Consider the following 17301-nt stretch of genomic DNA (forward strand, 5'->3'; position numbering starts at 1 on the left):
GCCAGGGCCAAGCCAACTCCGAACAGCAAGAACCCTGTTATCATGGTTCCGAAAAGGTAGACGTCTACAGGGAGTGCAGAATTATTAGGCAAGTTGTATTTTTGAGGAATAATGTTATTATTGAACAACAACCATGTTCTCAATGAACCCAAAAAACTCATTAATATCAAAGCTGAATGTTTTTGGAAGTAGTTTTTAGTTTGTTTTTACTTTTAGCTATTTTAGGGGGATATCTGTGTGTGCAGGTGACTATTACTGTGCATAATTATTAGGCAACTTAACAAAAAACAAATATATACCCATTTCAATTATTTATTTTTACCAGTGAAACCAATATAACATCTCCACATTCACAAATATACATTTCTGACATTCAAAAACAAAACAAAAACAAATCAGCGACCAATATAGCCACCTTTCTTTGCAAGGACACTCAAAAGCCTGCCATCCATGGATTCTGTCAGTGTTTTGATCTGTTCACCATCAACATTGCGTGCAGCAGCAACCACAGCCTCCCACACACTGTTCAGAGAGGTGTACTGTTTTCCCTCCTTGTAAATCTCACATTTGATGATGGACCACAGGTTCTCAATGGGGTTCAGATCAGGTGAACAAGGTGGCCATGTCATTAGTTTTTCTTCTTTTATACCCTTTCTTGCCAGCCACGCTGTGGAGTACTTGGACGCGTGTGATGGAGCATTGTCCTGCATGAAAATCATGTTTTTCTTGAAGGATGCAGACTTCTTCCTGTACCACTGCTTGAAGAAGGTGTCTTCCAGAAACTGGCAGTAGGACTGGGAGTTGAGCTTGACTCCATCCTCAACCCGAAAAGGCCCCACAAGCTCATCTTTGATGATACCAGCCCAAACCAGTACTCCACCTCCACCTTGCTGGCGTCTGAGTCGGACTGGGGCTCTCTGCCCTTTACCAATCCAGCCACGGGCCCATCCATCTGGCCCATCAAGACTCACTCTCATTTCATCAGTCCATAAAACCTTAGAAAAACCAGTCTTGAGATATTTCTTGGCCCAGTCTTGACGTTTCAGCTTGTGTGTCTTGTTCAGTGGTGGTCGTCTTTCAGCCTTTCTTACCTTGGCCATGTCTCTGAGTATTGCACACCTTGTGCTTTTGGGCACTCCAGTGATGTTGCAGCTCTGAAATATGGCCAAACTGGTGGCAAGTGGCATCTTGGCAGCTGCACGCTTGACTTTTCTCAGTTCATGGGCAGTTATTTTGCGCCTTGGTTTTTCCACACGCTTCTTGCGACCCTGTTGACTATTTTGAATGAAACGCTTGATTGTTCAATGATCACGCTTCAGAAGCTTTGCAATTTTGAGACTGCTGCATCCCTCTGCAAGATATCTCACTATTTTTGACTTTTCTGAGCCTGTCAAGTCCTTCTTTTGACCCATTTTGCCAAAGGAAAGGACGTTGCCTAATAATTATGCACACCTGATAAAGGGTGTTGATGTCATTAGACCACACCCCTTCTCATTACAGAGATGCACATCACCTAATATGCTTAATTGGTAGTAGGCTTTCGAGCCTATACAGCTTGGAGTAAGACAACATGCATGAAGAGGATGATGTGGACAAAATACTCATTTGCCTAATAATTCTGCACTCCCTGTACTTTTGATTGTCAGAGTGTTATTTGGGCAGCTGCCTGCCTAATATAACATAACATCACCACAATATTTTACATTAAATGAGGAAATGTATCTTTGTTTCCTCAGCTAAGACTGCTTGGCTGCTGTAGCTTGTGTTTATGTTGAGAGTGACATCTGATTTAAAAGCAAGAAGCAAAAGCCACTGAGCACCATCAGTCAGCACAGAGGCAATGCTACAAATTTAAGGAACGAAGGTCAATTCTTTGTGTGTGTACATGCACAGAGCACATGTGCACACGGTTGTGCAGATTAACTCACAGATGTATATGACAACTCACGTTTGTGGCATTGACATTGTTTTCCAATCTTAACCCTTGTGCGCCCTGGACCAAAAAAAAGCGCGGACCCAGGTCTTGTCACGAAACAGGGCACCGGTTCGTGGTGGGGGCAGATGGGGGTCAGGCGGACCCCCGGCTATAGCGGGTCTCGTCACAGCGTCGGACAAAGGCACCTAATTGGTTGTAACCCTCCATCGATCGCGTAAGTTACGATGGCAAACCTTGGGGTCTGGAGGGACCCCAAAGCGCCACGGCAACAACTCTCAACTTCACATCTTAACTTAACTCCGGATCCGAGCTGGCCGAGTGAGATCTCGAGGGAGAACAAAGGGAAGCGGCGGCGGCCTAGAGGGAAGCGAGCCGGCGTCAGGAACAGGCTGAGAGCTCGTGCACACCGCACACCTCTGCCTAGCATCCTGCTCGCCAACGTCCAGTCACTGGAGAACAAGCTTGACGACCTCAGGGCCAGGATAAAGTTCCAGAGAGACATTCGGGACTGCAATCTCCTCTGCTTCACCGAGACATGGCTGAACCCAGCGGTGCCGGACCACGCCATCCAGCCGGCCGAGTTCTTCTCGGTTCACCGCATGGACAGGACACGGGACTCGGGGAAGTCAAGGGGAGGCGGCGTGTGTTTAATGGTGAACAACAACTGGTGCAACAGTGCGAACGTTGTTCCTCTCACACGCTCCTGCACACCAAATCTGGAACTAGTGTCCATCATGTGTCGTCCTTTTTATCTACCTCGGGAATTTACATCGGTCATTGTAAGTGCCGTTTATATTCCACCACAAGCGGACACGGTCACCGCCTTATGCGAGCTGCATGAGGCACTCACACAGCACCAGACACAACACCGGGACGCTGCGCTTATTGTGACGGGGGACTTTAATAGCGCCAACCTCAAACGCGCAGCGCCGAACTTTTATCAACACATCACCTGCCCCACCAGGGGTGAAAGGACACTGGACCACTGCTACACTACGGTCAAGGACGGCTACAAGGCACAATCCCGCCCCCCGTTTGGCAAATCTGATCACGCCGCCATCTTCCTCATGCCAAAATACAAACAAAGGCTGAAACAGGAAGTTCCGGTTCAGAGGAAGGTCGCGCGCTGGACGGATCAATCGGTGGCCGCGTTACAGGACGCACTCGATGACGCAGACTGGGGCATGTTCAGAAACAGCTCCGACGATGACGTCAACGTGTTTACGGAAGCGGTTGTGGGATTCATCGGGAAACTAGCGGATGATACCGTGGAGACAAAGACTATCACAACGTTTCCCAACCAGAAGCCGTGGGTGGATAAAACCATCCGCGACGCTCTGAGATCCCGCACCGCTGCCTACAACACGGGACTCATGACGGGGGACATGGACCCGTACAAAGCCGCGTCATATAACGTGCGGAGGGCGGTGAAAGAGGCGAAGCAGCGCTACGGGAGGAAACTAGAGTCACAACTCCAACAGAGTGACTCTAGGAGCCTGTGGCGGGGACTAAGGACAATAACGGACTATAAAGCACCAACAACCGGTATGACGAACGCGGCCGTGACTCTGGCAGACGAGCTGAACACTTTCTATGCTCGCTTCGAGGCTGCAGCTAAGGTCTCCAACAATGCTAGTGTTAGCGGCGCTAACGGCTGCAGACAGGAAGATACTGCCAGCACCGGAAACGTGCTCGTCATCTCCGAGCATGAAGTAAGGAGAGCCTTCAAGAGAGTGAACACCAGGAAAGCAGCAGGACCAGACGGCATCCCAGGTCGTATCCTCAGAGACTGCGCATACCAGCTAGCTCCTGTGTTCACTGAGATATTCAACATCTCTTTATCTCAGTCGGTGATCCCCACATGCTTCAAAGAGTCCATCATTGTTCCTGTCCCAAAGAAACCCCACCCTGCTTCTCTCAATGACTATCGCCCTGTAGCCCTCACCTCAGTAGTGATGAAGTGCTTTGAACGCCTGGTCAGAGACTTCATCATTTCTTCACTACCAGACACACTGGACCCACTACAGTTCGCTTACCGTCCAAATCGTTCCACAGACGATGCCATCTCTCATCTCCTCCACACATCACTCACTCACTTGGACACTAGAAGGGGGAATTATGTTAAAATGCTCTTCATAGACTACAGCTCTGCATTTAACACCATAATTCCCTCCACACTCACCACCAAGCTGGAGCATCTGGGACTCAGCTCATCTATGTGTCAGTGGATCTCCAACTTCCTAACTGGCAGACCACAGGCAGTAAGGATGGGCGGACATGTCTCAGCCTCCACCACTCTCAGCACTGGAGCCCCCCAGGGGTGTGTTCTGAGCCCCCTGCTGTACTCTTTGTACACATATGACTGTGTGGCCACTACCAGCTCCACCACCATCATCAAGTTTGCTGACGACACCGTCGTGGTGGGCCTGATCTCTGATAACAACGAGACGGCCTACCTGAAGGAGATTAGGAATCTGGAGAACTGGTGCCAGAGGAACAACCTCCTTCTAAACGTCAGTAAGACAAAGGAGCTGATAGTGGACTTCAGCACTAAGCAGGAGAGGAACTACCAGACCCCCGTCATCAACGAGTGCCCAGTGGAGAGAGTGGACAGCTTCAAATACCTCGGAGTTCACATCACGCAGGACCTGTCATGGTCCTGTCACATCAACACTGTGGTGAAAAAGGCCCGACAGCGTCTCTACCACCTCAGACGCTTGAGAGACTTCCAACTGCCCTCCAAGGTGCTCAGGAACTTTTACTCGTGCACCATAGAGAGCATCCTGGCGGGAAACATCTTAACCTGGTTCGGGAACAGCACCATGCAGGACAGACGAGCTCTAGAGAGGGTTGTGCGGTCAGCTGAGCGCACCATCCGCTCCGAGCTCCCTGACCTGCACTCAATCTACAGCAGGCGGTGCTGGACCAAGGCCAGGAAGATCGTGAAGGACCTCAGCCATCCCAACAACAGACTGTTCTCTCTGCTGAGGTCAGGAAAGCGATTCCGCTCCCTGAAGACCAACACAGAGAGACTGAGGAGGAGCTTCTTCCCGCAGGCGATACGGTCTCTCAATCACACCACCACACAGTACTGACCCACACATATGGTTCTTACACACACACTGGACTTTCTGGACTTTGGTTTTGCACAACACTGGTCACTATATTCTTCATTTCCGGTTAATATTTGTACAGCTGCTGTTATTGTGTATATATTTATTTATATTTAGATTTCTTCATACATTCTTATATAGTTCTATATTGTGTATTTTGTTGTACAGTTATTTTATTTTCAACTTTAATTTATATATTTTATCTTATTCTTCCCAGTTAAATTTACCCTTCATTCTAATTTGTGTTGTACAGTTATTTCATTTTTAACCTTAATTTATATTTTATTCCTTCCTAGTTAAATTTACCCTTTTTAATTTTTCATATTTATTTCCTATCTTATTCATAGCCTTTTCCTTTTTTGTTTTCTTTAGGTCACGAGCAGTTGTCCAAGCATTTCACTACATATCGTACTGTGTATGACTGTGTACGTGACAAATAAAAATTTGAATTTGAATTTGAATTTGAATTTGAATCATCATCATCATCGTCTCCTTCTCGAGAGTTTTCGCGTACACCGGCCTCAGTGAGGACCTCGGACTCTCCGTTCCTCCTCGATCTCCTTCCTCCTTCTCCCCCGTTCTCCTGCTCCCCGCAGGCAAGCGCTTAGCCGGATGGGCCCCGGGTTACGCGTAAACCGGCCCAAGTGGGGACCGCGGGCGCTCCATGCTCCGTGGGTACTCTGTGACCCCTTAGTGATCATGATGGGGTATTTCGCCACCCCGAACCACATTCGTAAGTTATGATGGCAAATACTGGGGTCTCAAGGGACCCTGAACCACCGGAGCAAACATCTCTCAACTTCACATCATCATCATCATCATCATCATCATCGTCTCCTTCCTCCTTCTCTTTGGTCCTTCTATCCTGCGCTTGCAAACGCTCAGCTTTACAGAGGGTAGTCTTCACGTAAACCGGCCTTCTCCTCAGTTCTCCTGGGCCTCGCTGTTGGACGCTTGGCTTTACAGAGGGCAAAGTTCGCGTAAACCGCCCTCCTTGAGGGCCTCAGACTCTCCCTGCCGCCTACCTACCTCCTTCTGCTCCATTCTCCTGCTCGGGTGGGCCCCGAGTTACGCGTAAACCGGCCTAAGTGAGGACCGGGGGTGCTCTCTACTCCGTGGGTACACTGTGACTCCTTAGTAATGGCGATGGGGTAATTCGCAACACCAATGCTCATTCGTAAGTTACGATGGCAAACGCTGGGGTCTGGAGGGACCCCGAACCGCCGGAGCAAACAACTCTCAACTTCACATCATTATCATCATCATCATCATCAATTTCTCCTTCTCGGCAGTGTTCGCGTAAACCGGCCTAAGTGAGGACTTCGGACACTTCCTGCTTCCCCGTCCTGCGACCTCCTTCTGCTCCGTTCTCCTGCTCCTCGCAGGGGAGGGCTTAGCCGGACGGGCCCCGGGTTACGCGTAAACCGGCCTAAGTGAGGACCTCGGACTCTCACAGCCTCCTAGTTCAAAGAACAGTAGTTCAAAGCGGTTACTATTTAAATGGTGTCTAGACAGAAATATTAACTCCTGTTATGACTAAGTTGCTAAGTTACTAGTTAATGAAGTTACCAGTAACATGGTTAATCGCATCCACAGATTCACAGTAAAGATCCCGATTAGCTTCAATGGATCTATAATAAATTTCTGCTAGTTCTAGCGCTTCATTTAAACCGTATGATACTCATACTTACCCAGAGTCAGTGTAAAATAAAATTCTACCTGTGTGAACAAAGTCTGGCTCCTTTAATCCTGCATGACAAACTTCAGGATGCAGGTTTATTGACCCTCTTTCCTGCTGGCACACCTGTGACACCTGAGAGTCAGCTAGAAACTTACAGGAATGTTTACATCAGGCAAAGACTGATAGACTCTGTAATACTGTAAATGATCAGTAACTTAGGTTAATACTAAACATTTGTGCCTCTCTGTCTGTGCTGAACCATTTAGAATCAGGTTTTGAGTCAGGCTGCATTGAGTGTGGGACTTAAAAGCATTAGGCTTGAAGATGGTATGAAAATCTCTACTTACCTTCTACGCTATATTTTTGTTACTGATTTATTAATACATTTTACATTGTTTCTTTTGTTTATCAGTAGAGAGAACACAGATTTCAGAGGCGCAAAGAGAAGCACTGTTGCTTCATACTTAATACTTTAAAGCTGCATTAGACAAGAAGTAGAAGTACTTCCAGGCACAGCCGCAGTGAGGGAGCAGACACCTTACACTGAGTTCAGAGAAGTCAGAATTTCAAGAAGCGTCTGAAACAGCTCAGGTTTGGAAAGAAGCCTTTTATGTTGGGTGTTATAAAAAATATACACATATTTATAAATACATTTTATAACAACAACTATAATATTATTATAAATAGTAGTTATTCTCTTATTATTATAAATAAATATCAAACATTTCAGTTGATTTTCTATCACATATATTGTGTTAGCCCTGTGATAAACTGGCAGCCTGTCCTGCTTTTGCCCTGTGGCAGCTGGGATAGGCTTCAACCTCCCACTGTCACGATCCTGGGTCTTTTGACCCAGCGTTTTAAGTTTTAGGTTATTTTTGATATTTGTGGTTTATTTTTTAAGTTCATTAGGTTATCTAAGCTCATTTGTTTATTTAGATTCCCCTTGTGTCTTCTACCCCTGTGTTTTAGTCTCCCTTTGCCCTTTATGTGTTTCATGCTGCGTGTCTTATGTTATCAAGTTTATATTGTCTTGTCTGCGTCTCATGTTTCCTGTTTTATTTTGAAGGTCTGTGTCCTATGTCAGTGTAGTCAGCTTTGCTTCCTTTGTCTCGTTATGTCAGAGTAGTGTCAGCTGTTTCCCCATGTGTTTCCACTTCCCCCTAATCACCCTTGTGTGTATTTATTCTGTGTGTTTCTGTTCATTCTTTGTCAGGTTGTCTGTTGTTCCATGTCTCCAGGAGTTTCCATGTTTATGTTTTTTGCAACGTTCAAGGTTTTGTTCTTTGCCTTTTGTGTTTAGCATTCAGTTTTCCCAGTTTAGTTCTAGTTAGTAGTGATGGGCAGATGAAGCCCCATGAAGCACTGAAGCTTTTCATCCAATTGGTTCACCCCAACGCGAAGCTTCATGAAGCTTCATTTGCTCTAGCAGGACACCTACTGGACGTAAAAATAATAGCTGGCATGAATTTGAAGAGTGTGGCATTTTGCACACAGCCTGTAAATGTCAACAACAAAAGGAGTGTGTAAAACATGTATATTGTAGTGATGGCAGTATACTGTGTATATTTATAGTGGCAGTATGGAAAATGATTATTTGGAAATGCTTGAAATGGAAATGATCATTTACTGTGAGGTGAGGTGTGGTTGGGGTGTGGACAGTGGTTGTGCTTTTGTAACGTTGAGGTATGGACAGCTACACACTGAGGCTTTGAGCCTCAGTCCTGCCTGTTCACATTTTATTCTGTAAAAACTAAATTTTCACTGCTTTTATGACCTTTTTAGTGGGGAGAACATAGCTAGGATTTAATGATTTAACAAATCTTTTGAATCCTTTGTCCTCCACAATGCTAAATGGCTGGGAGTCCTCAATCACCATGCTGACCAGGTCTTCATCTATTTGAGATTGTTCTCCTGAGGAAAGACAATAAAGACAAAGCACAAATATAAACATCACACACGTAACTTATTACAGCTGTATAATATTGTTATATCATTTAGTAACATTACTGCATGCTATATTATCATGGCATTTGATGGCTCACCTGGTCTTGCTCCACAATCGGTGTCCCCCTTATTCTCATGCAAAGCTCTGTAGTGCCTAAGCATGGATGAGGTGTTGTTGTTATATCCCAGCTCCCTGGCACATAGAAAACACTTCACCTTGTACAAAAGTCAAGACAGCTCAACATAAATTGTATTGCACCATCAGTATCATGAAAATACATCTTCTGTAGAAATTTACATACCTTGTTGGGAGGAATAAGATCAAAATGTTCCCACACAGGGGAGGACATCCTCCTCTTCTTAGCTGGCTCTATTCTCTCCTGACTTTCTCTCCTCACTCTCATAAACCTCCAAACTGTCTCCAAACTCTCACTAACCGCAACTCTCCATCAAACACCCACATTGTGAATGAAGTCTGAGGGGTTTATATCGCTGTCATATCTCGCGGCAAAGTTCGAACCACTTCATGAACCAGTCACGTGGTACAGCCGGGCAGCGAGGCTTCGGACGTCATCATTTTCAGCTCCTCCCATAAATGAAGCAAGCCTCGATACGCGCTTCGCGGAAACGCCCCCTCCATTACTCGACACACGCTCCGAAGCCTCGATACAGAACGTCCCATCACTACTAGTTAGGTTCTTTCTTGTGTGCATCTGCCTTTTATCAGCCACATTAAACGGCTCGCTTTTAACCTGACCATGTTTTACCCAGCAGACATTTATTTCAGTGACTCTTTGGAATGTAACGGACTTTGGATTATTTCCTGTGCAGGAGGAGGAGAAGGAGGCTATTCAGATGACCCGGATAGCCACGGCTAACCCAAGGTTTCTGGATTTTTTTGCCTGATGATTTAAAGAACTTTGTTACTGCCTCAACCTCAGTAGTAATATAACTTTTTAACTAGTTTAGGAGCATTTCACTTTTCTTTTGTGCTCTGAAAGACACAGAGGCTAATAGTTTTTAAAACAGAGTACCACAAACAACATGTATCCCTTTAGAAATAAACTTTTCTTGTGATACTTCTAAAAACCACATATTCTTAACTAGCCACAATAGCACTGTATCGACGCCCCAATGTTCCTTTAATGCAACCTATAATTGTCTAGTAGCCACACAAACGCACTGCAACAGTAAGACTTGATGATTAGACAGAGGGGGTTACAGGTAGGGCCCCAACAGTCAGCAAAACAAGTCATAAAACAATAAAAGCTGCATACTTATCAAGAGCATCCCAGCACACACATCCCAACTGTAGTTCCATAGTTTTTCACCTTTTTTCTTTACAAACTGCTCTTTTCATCTCTCCATGTCAGAGGTCAACTGAAACCAAGTCCACCTATATAAAAACACCCCATCAGACACACAGTATTTTCCTCAGCACTTCACAACTTTCGCAAGGTATATCGTTTTAACTGTTTTTTTTTTCGGACCCCGGACACAGCGCTGTGAGGTAGTTAGCACACAATTTGGCCATGTAGAAAGCATCGTTTGTTTGGAACGCGTCATCACTGTTCATAAGAGTTTAATTTAATCAAACCTCATTTTAGGATCTACGTGGCTCCTCATCACTCGCCGATTCATCATTTTATTTAAATATCTGAATGTTCGGAATGGTGATCTAAGCGGGACACAGGCTGCTAGTTTTAACGCACCAGAATGCCGCAAATATAAATAAAAGCCTGACTGTCCCGAGAGCCTAGCCGCAGCGACACCTTTCTTTCAAATGGATGCCTGCAGGTGCGTTGGAGCCGACTTTGCTACCCGCACAGAGCGTTTCTGACAGTCGGGCGCTGCTTATGCAATAAAGAAAAACAACAATACAGCATGTTTCTCTGCTCCAAGACATCCGCGGTCCTTTCACACGGTAAGCATGTCTGTTATACCCAGCGCATAAATGCCTGTATGTCAGCGCTGATTATTCAAACCCTGTTTAAAATGTGACACGTTTGTTGTCCAAAAACATTTCCTCTAAATTTGCAAAGTTACTGATTTAAAATCTGCTCTAAGAAATATTTCCTGTGATCTAAAATTTGGCACATTTATATTTGTGTCTGGTAACAACAGCAGCAAATGTGCTGTACAGCTGATTCTTTTGAGGGTGTAGCGCCTTCAAAGGTTGACGTAGGCACCATGTAGAGTTATAAAACGGGGTTTATTCTGGTCTCGATGACCCGGGAGAACTGCTCAAAGAAGAAAACGATTTTTTTAAAAACATCACATCAAAATGGATTCTTCTACTTTGTGTAAATCAATCACAACGTAATCAATCACAGAAAATAAAACATTTAAAGAACACAAACAAAGTAAGCTGACCTCCAGGAGGGGCTAAATAGTCCTTTGTGGCCTTATTAGCTTTTTCTATCACCCTCCTGGGTGATAAGTTAGCAGCGATGCAGGTGGATGCTTCTCTGGTGTCCTGGATTGTTGATTACCTGACAGGAAGACCACAATATGTACGTCTCCCACAGTGTGTGTCTGACAAGGTGATCAGCAACACAGGGGCACCACAGGGGACTGTCCTCTCCCCCTTCCTCTTCACCCTCTACACCACAGACTTCAGCCACTGCACAGAGACATGCCATCTTCAGAAGTTTTCTGATGACTCTGCGGTGGTTGGATGCATCAGCAGGGATGATGAGACAGAGTACCGGGCTGTGGTCGACTCCTTTGTCACGTGGTGTGAGCAGAATCATCTGCAGCTCAACGTGGCAAAGACCAAGGAACTGATCGTGGACTTCAGGAAGACCAGGAAACACTTGACCCCAGTTTCAATCCAGGGGGTCAGTGTTGACATTGTGGAGGACTATAAATACCTTGGAGTACACATTGACAATAAACTGGACTGGGCTAAAAACACCACAGCACTTTACAGGAAGGGCCAGAGTCGTCTCTATTTTTTGAGGCGACTGAGGTCCTTCAACATATGCCGGAAAATGCTGAGGATTTTCTATGAGTCTGTTGTGGCCAGTGCGATCCTCTATGCTGTTGCATGCTGGGGGAGCAGGCTGAGGGTCGCAGGTGCCAACAGACTTAATAAACTGATCCGTAAGGCCAGCAATGTTGTGGGGATGGAGCTGGACTCCCTCAAGGTGGTGTCGGAAAGGCGGATGCTGTCCAAGATAAAGACAATGTTGGATAACACCTCCCACCCACTCCATGACATGCTGGTCAGTCACAGGAGCTCGTTCAGTGAGAGACTGAGATTACCGAAAAGCACCACTGAACGACACAGGAAATCTTTCCTGCCTGTGGCCATCTCCCTGTACAACGCATCCACTTAACACACTGTTTGCTGCTACAACTACACGTTTTTTTTTCAGCTATTTATTTATGAGTGACTTATGTATGTATGTATGTATATATATGTATATATTGTACTATTCTTAGTTAGTGTATTGTCTGTCTTGTCTTAATGTTGGTTTATAATGGAGCACTGTAACAAAAAATAATTTCCCCCAGGGATCAATAAAGTATTCTGATTCTGATTCTGATTTCTTGCACTTATTTAATTTTGAACATTACTTTTTCCATGTGTGGAGCTAACGATGTGTGCTAGCAAAAAAGGGGTTGGGTGGAGACCCAAAAATGCAACCAACTCTACATTCCACTGTTCATCACCAGATGGTGCAAAAGCGCAAGATCCAGACATAAAGCATCAAATCCAAAAGTCCTTTACAGAGGGTTTTTATCATTATTATTATTTATTATTTAACTAACTTTTTAAATGTTTCACACATTAAACATTAATGCATGAATGGATGTGTATTTTAAAATGAAATACTTACAGAAGACATTGTTAATTATTAACAGCTTAATTATTGTGCTTTGTATATGCTACATGTATATATAGTACATGCAGTATGACAGGAACACAGAGGTTTAGTGCCAGACTTCACATAAAAAGTATCAACTATGTTAGGATCCATGATTATCATGTGTGGTGTTAGTTTACATTAGTGGCTCCTCTCATGAAGGTGTGTGGATCTCTCACCTCTCTCCAAATTGTGGTTGTGTGTTTGATGCTGAAACAGATGAAGACTGCTGATTGGCTGAAGTAGGGTACAATATATATTTTTGGTTTTTGGTTTGGGCAGTGCTCACCGCTACATTAAATAAACTGCTGCTCGTGTGTGTTTGTAGGTTCTCAGTCATCCAGCTCATGGTTGTCTAAGGAGCCTGGAAACACTTCAGCCACCTGGAAATACCCAGCCTGCAGAGTACATCATATGATTTATTGATTTATTTTGTGTTCATGTCACATGGATGGATGTGAAATTAATTTATGATTGTTTTGTTTTTTGTCTGTTTCTAGAGGAGACGTCGTTCAGGTTGCAGGACTTGGTGGTTATAGAGTAAATGCCACCGGCCACACACGTAAGACCATATTTTGTTTGATTATTTCACAGTTAATGCTAGAATCTGATTTCGGTTTCTGTGACTGTTTTATACTTACATTTATGTTTTTGTTTAATACTGAATGAAGAACAAGTTTTTTATTTTTGTAAATTTTGGAGTAGATATACTGTGCGCCAAGTTCCTTGTTTAAAAATCATTTGGAAACATAAAAAAAGACGAAACATCATTCTACTCAAAATTTTAGCTTTTGAAAGATTATGAATAACTTTTGTTCTTTTCCTTTTTCTCTAGTCCCTGATGAACCACCTAATCTTCAGTGTGCAGACGTGTGTTGCTGACTGTGAGCCTACCAGATACTCTCAGTGTACTGCATATGTGCCATATAACAACAGGCTGTGTCTGGAAGAACATCAAGTAGATGCACGTGGGGTTGGTTGACTGCTAATATTACTGTATATCATCTGTGTTTGTTTTAGATATTTTGGGGAGCACAAACTACATTTCTCTTCTCTCAGGGTGATTCTGGTGGTGGAGTGATTTACAACAACATGATTTATGGTGTAATCAGTTCTGTTTTTGAACGTGTCTGTACTGGACCAGCTGTTACTGTGAATGTTTGTTCTAACATGAACTGGATAAATCAGAAAATTGCTCAAAATAATGGAAAATAACTGAATGAAAATAACATCCAGAATAAACAATCATCTCTACATGAAACTTGTGTGCTGTGTGTTGTTTCTACTCTAGAATATCTTCATGTTAACTGCAAATTGTGAACCTTTTTCTTTGGTCTAAAATATTGTGTCAGATTTGCAGCTTGTGTGTGTTTGAATGTGGTGTCAGGTGTGTAGCAGCTCATCCTGTTGTTCAGAAACTCTCAGACTCACACTGTGAAGATGCAGAAAGGCTTTCTGATCAGACATGCCACCAATCAGCTGCAGGGCCTGAACATGATAGACTTCATAAATCTGAGTTGATTGTTGGGGGTGGAAATGTTTACGTGGAGGCTGTTGGCTCATTGGTGTCAGATCAAATTTTTTTCAATCACTGCACTGAGGGCATTAAAATAAATACAGTAACCATCAAAATAAGTTTTGTTGATAAAATACATTTCTTGAAACCGTCCATTGTTTTGTCCGAACTCTAAACACTGAATTCAATGCAGTGCTTTCAAATTACTTTTGAAGTAGTACAGAGAAATTACTCTTCTCCTCGTCTTTTAAATTGCATCAATATTTTCCAACTGAGCAGTAAAAGGACACGGAACTCAAACATGAAGCATCAACGTGATGTTTAGATGTCGATTAATATTACAATAAGAGACTAAAGTAACTCGCTTTGAACACTTCAGTTTTCTCTCTTGATGCTTCTGTTTGTTTCCTCCTCCACTTGTATTTTTCTGCACTTCAGTGAATGTGCATAGCGCCCTCTGTTGTATGTTTGGGAGAACTGCACTGCATTGTCATCAAATGAAACTGTGCAGAGGTGGAAAATGAGCAAAGGAAGCACATCAACTGAAGAAGCTTCTTGGATCAGAAGTTAAACATCATCCAGAACCTTAAAGAAGTAAAGTCGCTTTCTTTCCAGGCTCCTTAGACAACCATGACCTGGATGACTGAGAACCTACAAACACACGAGCAGCAGTTTATTTAATGTGGACCTGAGCAGTGCCCAAACCAACAACCAAACAATTTTTATTGGACCCTACTTCAGCCAATCAGCAGTCTTTATCTGTTTCAGCATCAAACACAAACCACACCTTGAAGAGAGGTGACAAATCCACAAACACCTTCAAATGTAAACACACATCACACATGATGAACATGGATCCTAACATAGTTGATACTTTTTTTTGTAAAGCCTGATACTAAATGTATGCAGGCCACCTGAACTGCTTTGTCTCGAGTGCCGCCCACTGGGTTGGTCACTAGAACTGTGTGTTGCCATCACTGGAGCTGGTCTTTTAGATTATTTAGACTGGGACTGTTTTTTGTTGATTAGGCGGCATGGTGTCCTGACGGCTGCCTCTGTTGTTTTTTTTCCCAGGAGGAGGAGAGTGGAGCACAGGTGGACAGCAGCCATGGGAGCAGAGAGCACAGAGTTTTGGGTGAAGACATGACACAGGAGTCGAGGGAGCTCAAGGGATTATTGTGTTGTCTTATTTACTCCACTGTAAATAAAGAGCACTGTTCATCGCACGAGTCCTGCATTTGGGTCCTCCTTCCCCACTTCACAAACACTGAAACTAATTATACAGGTAATAATAAAGGAACCAAAAGTTCACATCTATAGCTTTAAATTTGGACAAATCTGTCAACACAACCATCAATAATAGAATAAAATACAAACAAACACTGAAACTAATGAAAAATTACACATGATATATGAACTGTGGAAACTAACTGAACAATAAAACTCAGAATAAACAAATTCAAACATTAAATGAAAGGTATAAACTGATTTGCATCTTACTGATTTGCAGGCTCACTTTGCTCCAGGACTTGACGACTGGCCCAACCGTACAGTCTTTGGCTCTTAATACTGAATGTTGAAAACTGATACTCATGGACACCTTATTTCAGCCTCTTTACTTTGGATAAGAGACCCAAAGCATTACATCAACATGATGTTGTCTAGTGGACCAGCACGTCCATTACATGTTTTGCCGTTATTGCTGTTTGTTACGAGTTCAAATATTGAGGGTGAGCACAAAACAATAATGGTCCAGAAGAGCTTCGGTCAGACAATGATTTTAATGAACACGCGCGTGGAGAGATGAACACTGCCCACAGACAGCATCGATCTCCGCCCAATGATACACAAGCAGTTGTTTTATACCATCAGGGTTTACGTTTATGACGCCCCCTCATGCGTCAAGCAGATACAACACATGCATAAGTTTCAAAACCACAAATGTTCTGTTGACGACTTTGGACACATTTAAAAGGACATCTTCTCCATCTCGAGGCCAGGTGCTTCCTATTAATCTTCTAACTCTCGCTTATCTCCTGGAACAAACTGTCCCTTAGGCAGACACAATTTTGCAGTCACAAGCTTTTGCAAACTATTATTTGAACTCTTACCTAAATATGAGTCTAACTACTGTTTGTGTGTGTGTGTCTCGACCTCCAACGCACTCAGCCTCACCCCGCCCGTTGATGCTTCTAACCTTTTACCAGACTGAAGCTCTCTGTGATAGGTGTAATAATCTTAACTAAGAACATGTGTAATCTATTGAATAAATGCTTTGATGAAATGATAATTAATGTAATGGTAATGATGATGGTTATGAATAGTAGCAGTAAAATATTTCCCTGATCTCCACACTGAGTTATTCATCTTAGAGCAGTTTGTGTGTGTTTAACAACTCCACAACATTAATAGATGATTCCTTTGCTCTAAACTGAAGATTAGTTTATTTTGGGTTTTGCACATTTTGTTTCTGAATAATTGTTTGATTTGTAAATTCATATTTCTGTGTTATGTAGAGAAATGACACTATACATATTTGAAATCACAGACTTTGACCATCTGCATCCACTGAGGAAACACAGCACTACAAACACAAAAGTAGATTTGGTGGAAATTTCAAACAGGACTGCCTCATAGTGTGTATGGTTGCCGCCCGGCACACAATGCACCTGACCCCTATGGCGCCTCCTGTGGGTGGTGAGCCTGCGGGAGGATGGGCCCATGTCTCCTATTCGGGCTGTCCCCGGCCGGGCCCCATGGACTAAGGCCCGGCCACCACCTTTGTTTCCTGATTATTTTTATAGCCTCTACAGAGACACATTTCTCACAATCTTCTGTTCCTGTGTATTACAGTGCATAGTGTGTGCATGTTATTGCAGGTGATTGTTTCTTATTTTGAATTGTGTATTAAAGCAAGCATGGGGTTGATCTTCCTCAATAAAGTTGAGGGTGAAAACATGTATGTATGATGTTTGTAGGGCTCTACTGTAGTTGCCTGGTAATTTCGCTTCTTTTTGTTCTTTTAAATATTGTCCTTACAATGTTCAGTCATGGGATACTCTTTTAAACATGGAGCTAGAAATGGTTACAGGACTACATCAACAGTTTACAGTGATAATAATATGATTTGCATGTTTCACTCAACATGTTTCCTACCTTCCAGTCGATGCTGTTCTGGTTGGTGTATGCTTCAACCAGTGAGCTGTAGAGAAATTATTTTGTTTAATTCCCCAAAA

At 43.5% G+C, this 17301-nt stretch overlaps 1 long non-coding RNA gene across 2 annotated transcripts; it reads left to right on the forward strand.

Moving 5' to 3' along the window:
- The first annotated feature begins 7936 nt into the window (after positions 1-7936).
- Positions 7937-14102, forward strand: LOC309708185. 2 transcript variants are annotated; one of them, XR_014277204.1, is made up of 6 exons: positions 7937-8006; positions 9509-9561; positions 12878-12954; positions 13050-13111; positions 13385-13522; positions 13609-14102. It is a non-coding gene; the product is annotated as an uncharacterized lncRNA (long non-coding RNA). The 2 variants fall into 2 exon arrangements; XR_014277205.1 differs by lacking the exons at positions 7937-8006; positions 9509-9561 and adding an exon at positions 10245-10601.
- Positions 14103-17301: the final 3199 nt, after the last annotated feature.

This window comes from Aulonocara stuartgranti (genome assembly GCF_965226115.1).
Source record: "Aulonocara stuartgranti genome assembly, chromosome: 6".
NCBI classification, from domain to species: domain Eukaryota; kingdom Metazoa; phylum Chordata; class Actinopteri; order Cichliformes; family Cichlidae; genus Aulonocara; species Aulonocara stuartgranti.